This window comes from Canis lupus, chromosome 8 (genome assembly GCF_011100685.1).
Source record: "Canis lupus familiaris isolate Mischka breed German Shepherd chromosome 8, alternate assembly UU_Cfam_GSD_1.0, whole genome shotgun sequence".
NCBI lineage: Eukaryota > Metazoa > Chordata > Mammalia > Carnivora > Canidae > Canis > Canis lupus.
Window position 1 is genome coordinate 14,975,237 of NC_049229.1, and position 13,397 is coordinate 14,988,633.

Sequence of the window (13,397 nt, forward strand, 5' to 3'; positions counted from 1 at the left end):
GCAAGGGGAGTCTGTGTGAGACAGATCCCCAAATGATCAGAATTGTACAGTTGTGCTGGGTGCACTTCTTTGTAAGGCTGCCATTTGTTCCCACTCACCTAGAGAGCTTGTAGATAGCCTAAGAGGTTTGTGTGCGTGTGCGTTTTAACAAATTGTCAAAAGTTGCCATGGGGAGAGAATAGAAAGAAAGCCCTTCAAAAAGAAAATTATTTTCAAAGCATCATCACCAGAAAAACACCCCTGCAATGGATTCTTTGAAGGTCGACTGCAATCTGAACTAATTGGGGAGGGAGGGGGGAGAGCTTTCAGATTTGCTCACCTTTTGTAATGGGTCTCAGAGAAGTGATTGGTAGCCAAACGCTTCCTGCAATGAGTGGTTTGGGCACTTTCTAAGCAAAAGGAAAGGCTCCTCCAGTTTCTTCTTGTTCGTGTCACTGAGAGAGGTCACCACCTTCCCTCTTTTACTTGCCACTTCTGATTATTGGGTAGGTTCTGCTCCAAAAGTCATCTTTTGTTGTGAGGACATTAATCTTCTCCCCAGTGTTGAAATGCTTGGTAAGGAGGAGGGGTGGAAGCGGGAAAACTGATCTCAAAAGCCTCAAGATCACAGCCGAAGAGTGTTATTTATAGACCTTTACTGAAAATCAACTTCAATCTGTGTGAATGTACTACATTAAACCAATAACAGACAACAAGCTTATGAATATTTGGCACAGTGATGAAATCGGCTGCGGCCCTTCTGCTGTGGGAAGGGAGAGAAACACAATCTAGGAAGTGCTGGTACTCCTCCTTGGAGTGTGTCTGTTGTGATTGCTAGCTGGTTTCCACAGATCCTTGCTGAATATTATGCCATTAAACAGTATGAAAGAAAATCAAAATATATGTTTACGGGGTACTAAATAGTAAGTGCCCTTTCAAATGCCTTTAATGGCTAGGCTTTAAAGTCATCGTGGAGTACCCTCAGAAAGGGAGAGCAGCGTGTTTCCCAGATTTCTGTGGCTGTAAACCACTATGAGATGCTGAATGAAACCACGCTGAGATGTATGAACACCCCACACTCTGTACCCTTTAAAGGCATATTCAGAAAGAGAAAACAGCTCTCTGCCATACATATTCTTGAATTTGTAGTTTTAATTGAAAAATTGATGATGTCTCAGCTGTATTTTCCCAGAACTTGAGTGACAATCCATGTCTGCTTCAACATAATAATGTATATACTTCCTGGGGCAATTAAGGAAGGAATATATGTTTGGATGGTGAGTTGGAGTGAACAGTGGCTAAATACAGCAAAATACTTGTAGTGTGAAAATATAGATATCATTAAGAGCATTTAAGACTAAGTACAGTTCTTGTAGTATACTCTTGATTGTGTTTGTATTTGTTATGTTAGATGTACTAGTACTCCATGTATGAACAGACACACAGGTCAAGGTAACTGAACAGGAAGTCCAGAAATAGACCAAAAACATAGACGTTAGCATCTGGTAAAGGGAGTATTATCAAGTCAGCGGGGAGAAAAGATGCATTATTCCAGAACTGGAGATAGGATGACTGGATAAGCCATCAGGAAAAGTCTAAAGTTGGATCTGTGTCTTATACCCTCTGCAAGGATAAAGTTTAAAAAGGAAAAAAATTTTTAAAAAAATTTTTTTTTCGTTTTTAAAAAAGGCACCTGGGTGGCTCAGTCGGTTAAGTGACTGCCTTCGGCTCAGGTCATGATCTCCAGGGTCCTGGGATCAAGCCCTGTGTCAGGCTCCCTGCTTAGTGGGGAGTCTGCTTCTCCCTCTTCCTCTGCTGCTCCCCCTGTTTGTGCACTCTCGCTCACTTTCTCTCTCTCTCTCTCTCTCTCATAAATGAATAAAATCTTTAAAAAAAAAAAAAGTAAGAAACCATACAAGTACTACAGAAATGCATGGAGGGGTTTCTTTATAGTTTTGAAGTGAGGATAGAGAAAAAAGACAGGACCACAAAAGATTTGTATGGCTACATAAACATCAAAATTTCTCTATGGGAAGAAACCTTTATATGCAAAGTCAAAAGACAGATGAGAAGTTGGGAAAAAAATATTTACCAACTCAACATAACAGGGTACATTTCCAAAAACATAAAGAGCTCCCAGAAATCAATAAGAAAAATATCAGCACCCTAAAAGAAATATGGGCAAAGTATTTAAAGAGAGGATTAACAGGAAAAGAAATATAGCAGGCTTTAAAATATATGAAAAGATATATGACCTCACTCATAACAGAAATTTAAATTAAAACTGTAGAATGTTACTATTTTTTACCTATTGGGTTGGTAGAATTTCAAGAGTTTAATATTATCTTATGTTGGCAAAGCATGCAGAAACAGGTATTTTTGTACACTATTAAGGGAGTGTAGATTGGAACTTTAGAGGACCATTTGACAATTTTCATCACATTTACAAATGCATATATATTCTTTTTTTTTTTTAAGATTCTATTTATTTATTCATGATTGACGCAGCAAGAGAGGCAGAGACACAGGCAGAGGGAGAAGCAGGCTCCATGCAGGGAGCCTGACGTGGGACTTGATCCTGGATCCCAGGCTTACGCCCTGAGCTGAAGGCAGACGCTCAACCACTGAGCCACCCAGGCGTCCCCATATATATTTTTAACCTAGAAATGTCACTTCTGGGATTCTTTTACATATATTTACGCACATAAAATTAACAAATGTTTAAGATGATTTGTTATAAAAGTAAAATATTCAGAACAGGCTAAATGTTCTTTAATAGAGGTTGCTTAAATAAATTATAGTACAGCTATATGCTGTGGTAAAAGGAAGAAAAAAGGAGAAGAGGGAAGATCTCTGTGATCTGATATGGAAGGACCCGACCACTGGTCCTTAAGGTACTATTAAGTGAAACATGTAGAACATCAAATAGCGGGCAGCCCCGGTGGTGCAGCGGTTTGGCGCCGCCTGAAGCCTGGGGTATGATCCTGGAGACCCAGGATCAAGTCCCAAGTCGGGCTCCCTGCATGGAGCCTGCTTCTCCCTCTGCCTGTGTCTCTGCCTCTCTCTCTGTGTGTCTATGAATAAAAACAACAACAACAACAACAAAAAAAAAACCCATCAAATAGCATACCACCATGATGGAAGAAGTAGAATAAGAATCTCTCTTAGGATTTTGCATCCTAATATTTGCATAAGGAAATTCTGGAAGACTACAAAAGAATCTAACAACAGTGATTGTATGTGGAGGATAAGAGAGCTAGATAGATTTCAGGGGGTAGGAGGGAAACTTGTCAGAGTAAACCATTTCATGTTTTTAAATGTTTTAATCATATCTTACTAAATGTTACCTACTTGGGATGCCTGGGTGGCTCAGCAGTTTATCGCCACCTTCCGCCCAGGGTGTGATCCTGGAGCCCTGGGATCGAGTCCCACATAGGGCTCCCTGCATGGAGCCTGCTTCTCCCTCTGCCTATGTCTCTGCCTCTCTCTCTGTGTCTATCATGAATAAATAAATAAAAGCTTTAAAAATAATAAAATAAATAAATGTTACCTGCTTAAATATTTGAATCATTAAAATAATGAAACAGTTAAATAAAAGTTGAGTTAAATCATCCCCAAATCAAACAAACAATTGAAAAAGTTTGTAATGACAAAAATCATACCAATACTAATGAAAGTAATTGCTGATTAAGGCAGGTATATGTCTACCAATGCAATGATGAAAGATTAAGAGCAGTTTTTCATAGGAACTATTATTAATTTGGTCCCTGCCTATGATACATCCCTCCATTTATCATATATCTATGCTATGTCTCTCCATTTTCCAGTTAAAAAATCTAGAAAATTCAAAAACTGAAGAATGATTATATTTATTTTGATTGGCTTCAAAAACATTTGTTACCTTTTGAATAAAAAGTTCTCCTTTGTAGTCAGCTCTAATCTTTAAAAAATAATTTCTACATTCTCAAAGTAGAAATTGACCCTAACACTATCGTTCCACCAAAAGAAAATTTACCCAACTCTTAATTCTGCTTAATTCCTAACTTCCAACTTGCTATCTTTGGGTTAAACAGAACATAGGTTAAAGTAGCAGAGCCTCGAGAATCAAAGAGTTGATGCTACAATTGTATAGTTAAAAACTATATTTACTCTAAATTGCAAAATGGTAGGTATTGTATGTGATGTTTAAGTTGCAGCAATTGTTCTAGTAATAAATGTAATATTCAGCAGCATTTTTCATAGATTACTCAGTTCATCATTAGTGCCATTTGCCTCTTTATAATAATGTGCACTTTCCTTTAGAAAGAGCTTGGTTATTTCTTTGGTTGGGCCTATTTGCTCCTTTTTTATGTGAGATTTTTCAATACTACGAAATGATGCAGAGCAAAAAAGGTCCATCCACTTCACTTGTGTTGCCTCCTGCGTTACCTAAACCACAACAGAACAATGACAGACAACAGAGCCTTTCTCCTCTCTAACAATTCAATCACCATGACAACCAGCAGAAGAACGTTGGGCCAGAAAAAAGCATTGAGCTTGAGGGACTAGACTAATCAAAAAATGGAATAACATGGCAACAATTACCCTGATGAGTGAGAGGGAAGCTGCAGATGCATTCAGACACCTATGGCACTGCAGACTCCACGCATTCAGCATTTTGTGTTTAGTGTCTTGTGTTTTTGAGAGCAGGTAAATAGACAAGATCGAATTGTGTAACAGAATGTCAGTGCTCTAGTTAAATAGAAAATTCCTTTCCTTTGGCTGTGCTACTTCAAGCGCATTGAAGAGGGTTTAGGGGAGATGAGGTTTTGAAGTGAAATGTGTAATAGATACAATATGAGTGCCACAAGGCAACGTTATTTAGTTTTAAAAAAGTAAACTTGGGTATGTTTCCCCCCATCCACACCCCTTTTTTCAAATATATAGGCACAAATAAAGGGAGAATGCTGTTGAGTTAGTGGCTGGTGCTGTCTTAAATCTACCTTCTTGTCAAGAACATACATGACTCACTTCTCTTAACATGTTTCTGGGAGTATATTGATTCTTTTAACAAAATCAAGCATGATTTCAGTAGTGTCCGTTCTAATGTCTGGAGAAAGAAGCTTAAAGGGGCATGACAGTTTAGTGGGTTGGATAACAGGAGTATGGGAGTATCGTTACATGTTCTATTCATCTCCTGCCTCTGTAACTGCCTTGGTTTACTTCTGATCTAATTCTTGCCACTCCTGAAGAGAGCAACATAATGGATATGTCTCTTTCTTTTAAATAGCATTCATATTGGCATTACTTCTTGATTGCAGACATAGTGGTGGGTTGTAAATAAATTTTCTGTACACTGACCTTGGCCATGATTTTTCTAATTAAATTCTTCCCACCATTTTTGTACTTTTCTAGGTGCCATGTTTAATCAATTTGGTGATGTTTTTAATGAATCACATTATCTGGTTTTGATTTATCAAAGATAAATTTTTCTTCCCCTCCCCTAAGTAGAACAGTTCTAATTAGGATTATTTCATTAAGTCATAAACAGAAACTGATAACCTCCTCTCAGAAAAAAAAAAAAGCAAACAGTTTGAAATACTGTCATTTTCACAGAGAAATTGGAGGTAAGAGGAATGAGACCTAACTTTTCATAATGCCCAGTTTAAATTGTTTGTGTTGCAGTGGGGTTGTTAAGGCTCCAGTCAATATACTTTGAGCTAGTTCTCTCTCCACAGACTTCATAGACTACAACATCTCCAGTTGTTACCTGTTCTAGAACTTAGTATATTTTCTTAATCTGATTATTTTGACTTCTGTGACTCAGTATACCTCTCTAAAATGGGCTGCTTTTTTATTCTATGCTATTTTTTTTAAATGGCCAGTAGGGAAGGAGAGGAGGCAGCTTTATGGGTTTACTTTGAGCATATAAGTAAATGTTTATTAACGATGAGAACTTTTTCTACATGAATGAGTTATGCTCTTCATTTTGATGTTGGTTAGGGCAAAAGTTACCATCTAGAAATCACTCATTGGGAAAGATGATTTTAGATTGTCTTTTCTGGGTTAATTTTCCTATTGCTCAGGTAAAAAGAACACAATTAGAATAATGCTAGCCACTTTAAAAATGTTCCTTTACTTGGGACGCCTGGTTGAGCTCAGCGGTTGAGCGTATGCCTTTGGCTCAGGGTGTGATCCCAGTTCAAGGATCGAGTCCCACACCAGGGTCCCTGTGAGGAGCCTGCTTCTCTCTCTGCCTATGTCTGCCTCTCTGTGTCTCTCATGAATAAATAAATAAAATCTTAAAAAAAAAATCTTTCTTTACTCTTTGTATACCTACTTCTCAAAAAGAGATTGAGGCAAGTTATACAAGAAATTGAATTCTAATAAAACAGAAACTCATTAATAGAAGCTAAAGGGAAGCAAACAAACATGAAGTGATAGCTGAATATTTTTAAATATTTTTAAAATAAGTTTTCACTGGATATCATGAAATGCTGGCCAAAAAAGAGAACAGTTTCTGGCTCTAAGCTTTCTAGCAGCCAAGCATAGAGAGAAACTCTGTGAGTTACAGAGCACTTCTCAGCTTATCACAAAAATCATGTTAGTTCTTTAAGAGAGACAACCTTTTTTTTTTTTTTTTTTTCTTTTTCTGTTCTCTGAACTCCTCCAGCTGGAATTCGTCCTGGTGTATGAGAGGCAGCCAGTGAGTTTTCACAAGAAGTTGGCTTTCAGCAGGCCCCCCCCCCCCCCCCCCCCCCCCCCCCCGTGGATTAGTCTTTCTGACTTTGCATCTTTCTGATGTGCATTCTGATCCAGGAGCAAAGTAGAGTCATTCTTCTGCTCTTTGTGATGGTGTAGAGATGAGGAAAGAGAAAAAGAACTTCACTCTCTGGTCATAAAGAAGAGTCCACATCCCCTGAAAGCGAGTTATAACAGCTTGTTTGGAAACCAACATATAGAAGAGAACTTGAATTTGACCAAAGTGGTTTTTTGTTTTTGCTTTTTATATCAAAGAGCTTCTTGGGCAACCCAGGTGGCTCGAAGGTTTAGCGCTGCCTTCAGCCTGGGGTGTGATCCTGGAGACCTGGGATTGAGTCCCATGTTGGGCTCCCTGCATGGAGCCTGCTTCTCCCTCTGCTGGTGTCTGTGCCCCTCTCTCTCTCTCTCTCTCTCTCATGAATAAATAAAACCTAAAAAAAAAAAAATCAAAGAGCTTCTTAAAAGGTGGAGCAACTGATGACTGGGTAGTTGGAAAGGGCTCATCAGCTGTGGTGGGCCTCCTCCCAGAAAAAGACCAGTTGAGCTGCTGCCAGATTTCATGTCACATTCGAATGAAAAATGAGGGTTTTTTGTGAGATTATTGTGAGAAGGTGAGAAAACAACTAAATGGGCTTTGTAGGAGATAAACAGTGATATCTTGAGTAGACCACACTTTACAAAAGCCAGATCTTATTTTAGACAACATAAGCGTGATCATTCTTTCTACACAGTCCCCAATATTTTACTGTACTGCAAAGAAAATCTGCTTATCAGTTTTAACACCCTTCTCTGAGTTGCCAGATAAAAGGCCACAGCAATCGGAAGAAATTTATCTTTAAAATGTTTCTATTATGCTTGGTGACAATGCCGTTTCCACTCAGGACTTCTCTAGTATGTATTTTTTTTTTTTCCTATGGATGAAGCAGGAATCAAAAAGGACTTTTGCTCTGCCTCAGAAGAACAATACAGGCATGCAGACACTGAGCCTGGCATTGCATTAAGCTCAGAAAATGCTTTAGGGAACCAGTGGTGCTGTGCTTGTGCATCAAGGCAAGAGACTTTATATCCTGGGAAATGTATTGTCGTACAACAGTTTGTGTGGGGATCCCAAATGGAGTTCATTCCTGTCTAGTTCACCCTCTTTTTATTTCCCTTCAGTGGCCTTATACGTCCTGGAATATATCTTAACGTGAGGCATCCACTGAGGTTTCAGACTAAGAGAAAAAGTAGCCCACTGGTTCAGTTTACCTTCCTGCACATGGTGTTTTCATTATAGGATTCTGAGGCAACATCTAGCGGGTGTCTACACTGTGCAGGTACCAGCTGAGTCATTTCGCTAACAACATTTCACTGACAACCCTCTCTGCAGCCTTACAGAAATAGGTATTCTTCTGTCTGATTCATGTGTTAATCTGCCATTCATTCAATACAGTTTTGGAGAACCTATGCTATGGACCAGTAGACATAGTCATATATGTTGAGGATGAAGTGACAAATGAGATATGGCTCACTGCAAAGAATTGGGAAAGCTAACCAGCAAAAAAAATTAAGGGACCTCACTACGGAAAGTATAGAATTAGAATATGAAGCCATTTCATAATTCTGAAGCTCATGCCAGTTCCTCCTCCACACTGCTGGTTTTCTTCACTAACCCCTATCTTCTGATTTGTGATTTTCTGAGGTTAAGAGCATTGATTTGGGGCTCAAGGCAAAATTTGCCACATTTAACTGGATGACCTTAGGAAAATTATTTAACCTCTCTAGTCTTAATGATTTTATCTATAAGACAAGAATGCTAATACCTACCCCATAACTTTATTCTTAGGCTTAAGTGAGATTGTATATAAAAAGCTTAGCATTATGCTGAGCACATAAAATGCTTAATAAATGTAAAATATGATTATCATCATCTTCATTATGGTTTTATCTTACACTGAGGGGCCTCTGGAGCTGTTTGTTTTTACTAGAATTAAAGTCTCTTTCCTTCCTTCCCTGGCTGGCTTTGCCTTATGGCCTGTCAGAGTTTTTGCTCTGACCTATAAGGTGACACTTGCCATGATTTTACTGTTCACAATAGGGATCTATGGGAACAAAGATGGAGAAACGTACCAAAATGTTGTGTGGTGGGATGCCTGGGTGGCTCAGTGGTTAAGCATCTGCCTTCAGCTCAGGGCATGATCCCACATTGGGCTCCCTGCATGGAGCCTGCTTCTCCCTCTGCCTGTGTCTCTGCCCCTCTCTCTCGCTCTCTGTGTGTGTCTCTCATGAATAAATAAATAAAATCTTTAAACAATTGTTGTGTGGAACACTGGTTTTCTCCATGTGCTGGGATTTGGAAATGATGTTTTGTCTTTGTGCTTTTAGAATTTGGCAGATTAATAACATTAACAGAAATTGATTTTATTGAGAAAAGATTTCTAAACTTGATGTGTGAGTTGGAAGAGTTTGGTATTTCTAGACCAAAGAGTGACATGATGGGAGCTGGATCCTCGACAAATTAAAAGTGATGGTTGGAGTGCAGAATTGTCCTTGCCTTCTCCCCTGGTATACTGAGCAGACCATGGTTAATATGCCTTTGGAGTTCAAATTATGTCACTCCTTTATGGAGCTCTTGCCTCTGAAGCCCATATTGCATTCAGCCTTCCACTGAGGGGCTGGAATGACCTAATCCCATTGAGTAGGGGCCAGAAAGATTATGCCTTTGGCCCAAGTTTAAGGTCCCACATTCTGCTCTCCTATAATCTCATATTGTATACCATAACTCAGAGCAGTGTCTCAGTCCCTTCTCCCCAGTGCCAATGCTTACTGATAGGAGCAATCGGCAGGAGCCAGGATGTCTAATTTTATTTCATTTATAAGCAATGTCATTTCTTAATGGATTGAGGAAGTTTCATTCTTTCTCCTTTCCTCTGCTGCAACTAACTCTCATAACTGGTTGTTTTCAGCAGTGATTGACACGCTCTTACCTCATCTTCACGATCAATAGAACATGAAGGTGTGTTTTGTAGACTCTGAACTCTGTTGCTTCCAAACTAGGCTGTGATACTGCTATAAAGGTTATGACTCACTGAGGCATAGTTCCAGCCAATCCTTTGCTGCTGTAATCTCACAGGTTCTTTGAAAAATTCATGCCGAATCGTCATGCTGTTATTTGGGTCTACACAGGGTGACAGCTGTGTCTTCTAGTAAAGGTTCAGTGTCAGGCTGGTAAATTATTTGACTTCTTGGGAATCACAGGCACAGGCTTACCCTATCAGGCCATGATAAGCTTTTTTCTCTGGCAAGAACTAATTGGTGGGAATACAACACCCCAGATTAGGAAGAAGTGAGTGGGTCTCATGGGCATGAGGAATTTGTAAACTGAGTTAGTCTTGACTAGATTTTATATCTCTTTAAAAAATTTATTAGTGGTAGCATAAGCCAGATTCTCCTGAACACATAGTTTATTATTTGGTAGTAATTTAGGCAATTTGGAGAGATAAGTTAAATAAATTTAATCTCTGCTAATGCTTTAGCTAGCTAATGTATTATGTTCCCCAGGCACATCCTTTTGCTTAGTTAACTTGCCTCTGTTTCTGAGGGACCCTCCAGGGGTGATGCTAATGGTAGGCTTCCAAGTTCCTGAAGACATCTTTTGTCAGAAGACACTTTGAGAGGCACCAAGTGCTCTCCTAGAAGGGACCCTTCTCCTAGAAGCCCCTTGTTACTTTAGATAATTTTAAAATACACCCTGTAAAGTCTGTTTTTTCTTTTAATATGGGAATAATTGAGCTTGCTTAACTTAATTGGCTTTTAGGAAGTTGTAGTGGTGTAGCCAGTTGAATGGTAACCCCTCAAAGTTTGTGCGCACGCAGAAGCTCAGAATGTGACCTTACTTGAAATAAAGGTCTTTGCAGATATAATTAAGGTAGAGATCTCAAAATGAGATCATCCTGGATTACCAGTTTGGCTCTACACCCAATGATAAATGTCCTAATAAAAGACAGAAATGAAGAGGGCATGGAAACAGGAGAATGTCATATGAAGACAGAGATTGGAGTTTTGCTGCCACAAGCCAAGGAATGCCTTAGAGCCACTAGAAATTGGAAAAGGTAAGGAAGGATTCTCTCCTAGTTCCTTCAGAGGAAGCTCAGTCCTGCTCATATCTTGATTTCACACTTCTGGTCTCCAGCATCATTGAATAAATAAATTTCTGCAGTTTTAAGATAGGCATTTGGGGTAATTTGTTTTAGTAGCCCAGGAAAACTAATACAAACACATTCCTTGAGGTCCATAACCCTAAGTGTCCCTAGGGTGGCAGAATGATTTGGGAATGTGCATTACTTAGCATCGTTTTCTGAGAGGTCTGGATTAAGTTGGTTGGTTAGAGTTATGTCATATTCTGTTGGCACCTGATGAGACATCAGCATATTTTAACTCACCCTGGAAAAGACCCCAAATCCAGGACACTAGCTAGCAGTTTTTGGTAAAGGACTGATTATGAATGCAATAAGTTCTTTATGCATTCTTTGGGTAAGTAAACAAATAGTTCCTAACACATTTTCCACTGGGAGTTTGCCTTCTTGAAGAACCTGAGGAACACCAAAGGTGTGAACAATAATTAACTTTTGATTGCAATGTACAGCCAAAAAGTCCTGTTTTGTTATCAGTTCTTTGAATCTCTAAGAGATTAAACATTTGATTAAACATATTTCAGCAACAGAAACTACTGAAATGGCTTTTGAACCATTTTAGTCACGTAGCTGTATATTTACCATCTATGCAATGAAACAATATCCTGTACTCTGCTCATTTGTTTATGTGCTTGAAGGAACTGGGCTTCTACATCTATTCATTCCACCCTTTCTTGAACAACAAAGAAATGATTCAATTCAAGAAATATTTAGCCAGTGCCTAGTATGTGCCCTGGACACTATTAGAACTGGTGAGTTACAATAAATGTGAAAGGCAAGGATTATGGGTGCTTCCAGGTTAATCTAGGAGGGAGAACGAAATAATCCTTGCATCAGAGACACTTGTACTACCTGAGAGAGATACTTGGAGAGACATGCAAGCAAGTGTCCCTGCACTGCTGATTTTCTTCTTTTCTTTGGCAGCTCCTTCTTGGTATATTACCAGACCACCACCTCCCCTACTATCCATTAATTGGAGGAATCCTACAAGATTTGAGTAGAGGTCTCTTTTCTTCTCTCTTTATCTCTCCCTGGAAAAGAAAGTCCATACCCACTAATGCTTCAGTTGCTACCAAGATCCTCAGATACAGATCTTCTGCCCAGAGCTTTTCTCACAGCTCTGGACTGCTGCATACAATTACTTCATATCTCTTGTATGTCTCAAAGGTAACCTAGCACTTAGCATGCCCAAACAAAACTCCTTAGCATCGATGCCTCCTTCAGGTCTGTCCATTTTTCAGTGTTCTCCATGCCAGAGAATGACCAAGACAGAAGCCAAAGAGTTAGCTTTGATACTTCCCTCTTCCATATCCTTATCTCTAAACCACCACAGAGTCCTATTGGTTTTACTTTCTGGATTTTTCTCAAGTTCAACTTTCTCTTCATTTCCACTGTCACTTCTCTAATGTGTGTTACAGCCTAATCACAAGAGTGACTTCCATTACTTTTGCCATATTATGTTGGTTAGAGACAAATCTCAGGTCCTGTTCACACTAAAGAGGAAGAGGCACAACAGCAGGTAGCCCAGGTCACAGGGCCATCTGAGAATTCTGCCTATCATAGATCTCAGCTCCAAATCACTTCTTTAGGAAAACCTCCTCCAACCCAGAATTGGGTCTAATCCCATTCTTAACAAGTTCTCATAGTACCATGTACTTCTTTGTAGCATTTACCACAATTGTAATTTTAACTTAGTTGAATGACTGTTGGAGTACTCTCTGCCTCCCCCACTTACCAGTTTCCTGAGGGGCAGTTTTGTTCATTGTAGCACTAGGAGTAGAACATTGTAGAAGCTCAAAACTGTTGAATAAGTGGACAGAAGAGTCATGGAATCTGTCTATATTTTGTTGTCTTGATTCCTCCTTTAGAAATCTGAGAAGTCTCACTTGTAGGCTGCTTGCTTAATACGTTGCTTCTCACTCTGCTGCAAGAATGATGTCTGTAGTGGATCAATGGAAGTTTTATTGAATACAGGAGTGGGGGGCGTCTGGGTGGCTCAGTCAGTTGAGTGTCCCACTCTTCATTTTGGCTCAGGTCATGATCTCAGGGTCATGAGATCAAGCTCCATGTCAGGCTCTACACTCAACACGGACTCTGCTTGTCCCTCTGTCTCCCCCAGCTTGCACTCTCTTGCTCTCTCACTCTCTCTCTGTTTTCCCTTTAAATCTTTTTTAAAAAGAAAGAAAAGGAGAGAGGAGGAGAGAGGAAAGGAAACTAAGTTTTTATCCACCATAATGAAAACAGGCAGGGACGCCTAGGTGGCTCAGTGGTTGAACGTCTACCTTTGGCTCAGGGTGTGACCCCGGTGTCCCTGCAAGGAGCCTGCTTCTCCCTCTGCCTATTTCTCTGCCTTTCTCTCTGTGTCTCTAGTGAATGGATAAATAATATCTTTAAAAAAGAAAACAGGCAAATCAGGTTTTTTCAAACTTGTAACCACAATAAACATCCCAAATTGACGATAAATGTTAGCAGAAGTCAGGGAAGGAGTAGTAACCTGGAATCACC

General features: G+C 39.5%; 1 long non-coding RNA gene across 2 annotated transcripts in view; it reads left to right on the top strand.

The window, feature by feature from the left end:
• The window catches only part of LOC102153697, a 113,332-nt gene that overhangs the window by 46,295 nt on the left and 53,640 nt on the right, over positions 1–13,397 (top strand). The window contains exon 1 of one of the 2 annotated variants that reach the window (XR_005363139.1): positions 4,501–4,668. The exons of the other annotated variant lie outside the window; for it this stretch is intronic. This is a non-coding gene — a long non-coding RNA (uncharacterized LOC102153697). Of the gene's footprint in view, positions 1–4,500; positions 4,669–13,397 lie in introns of those variants that run through there. 2 annotated transcript variants of the gene reach the window in all.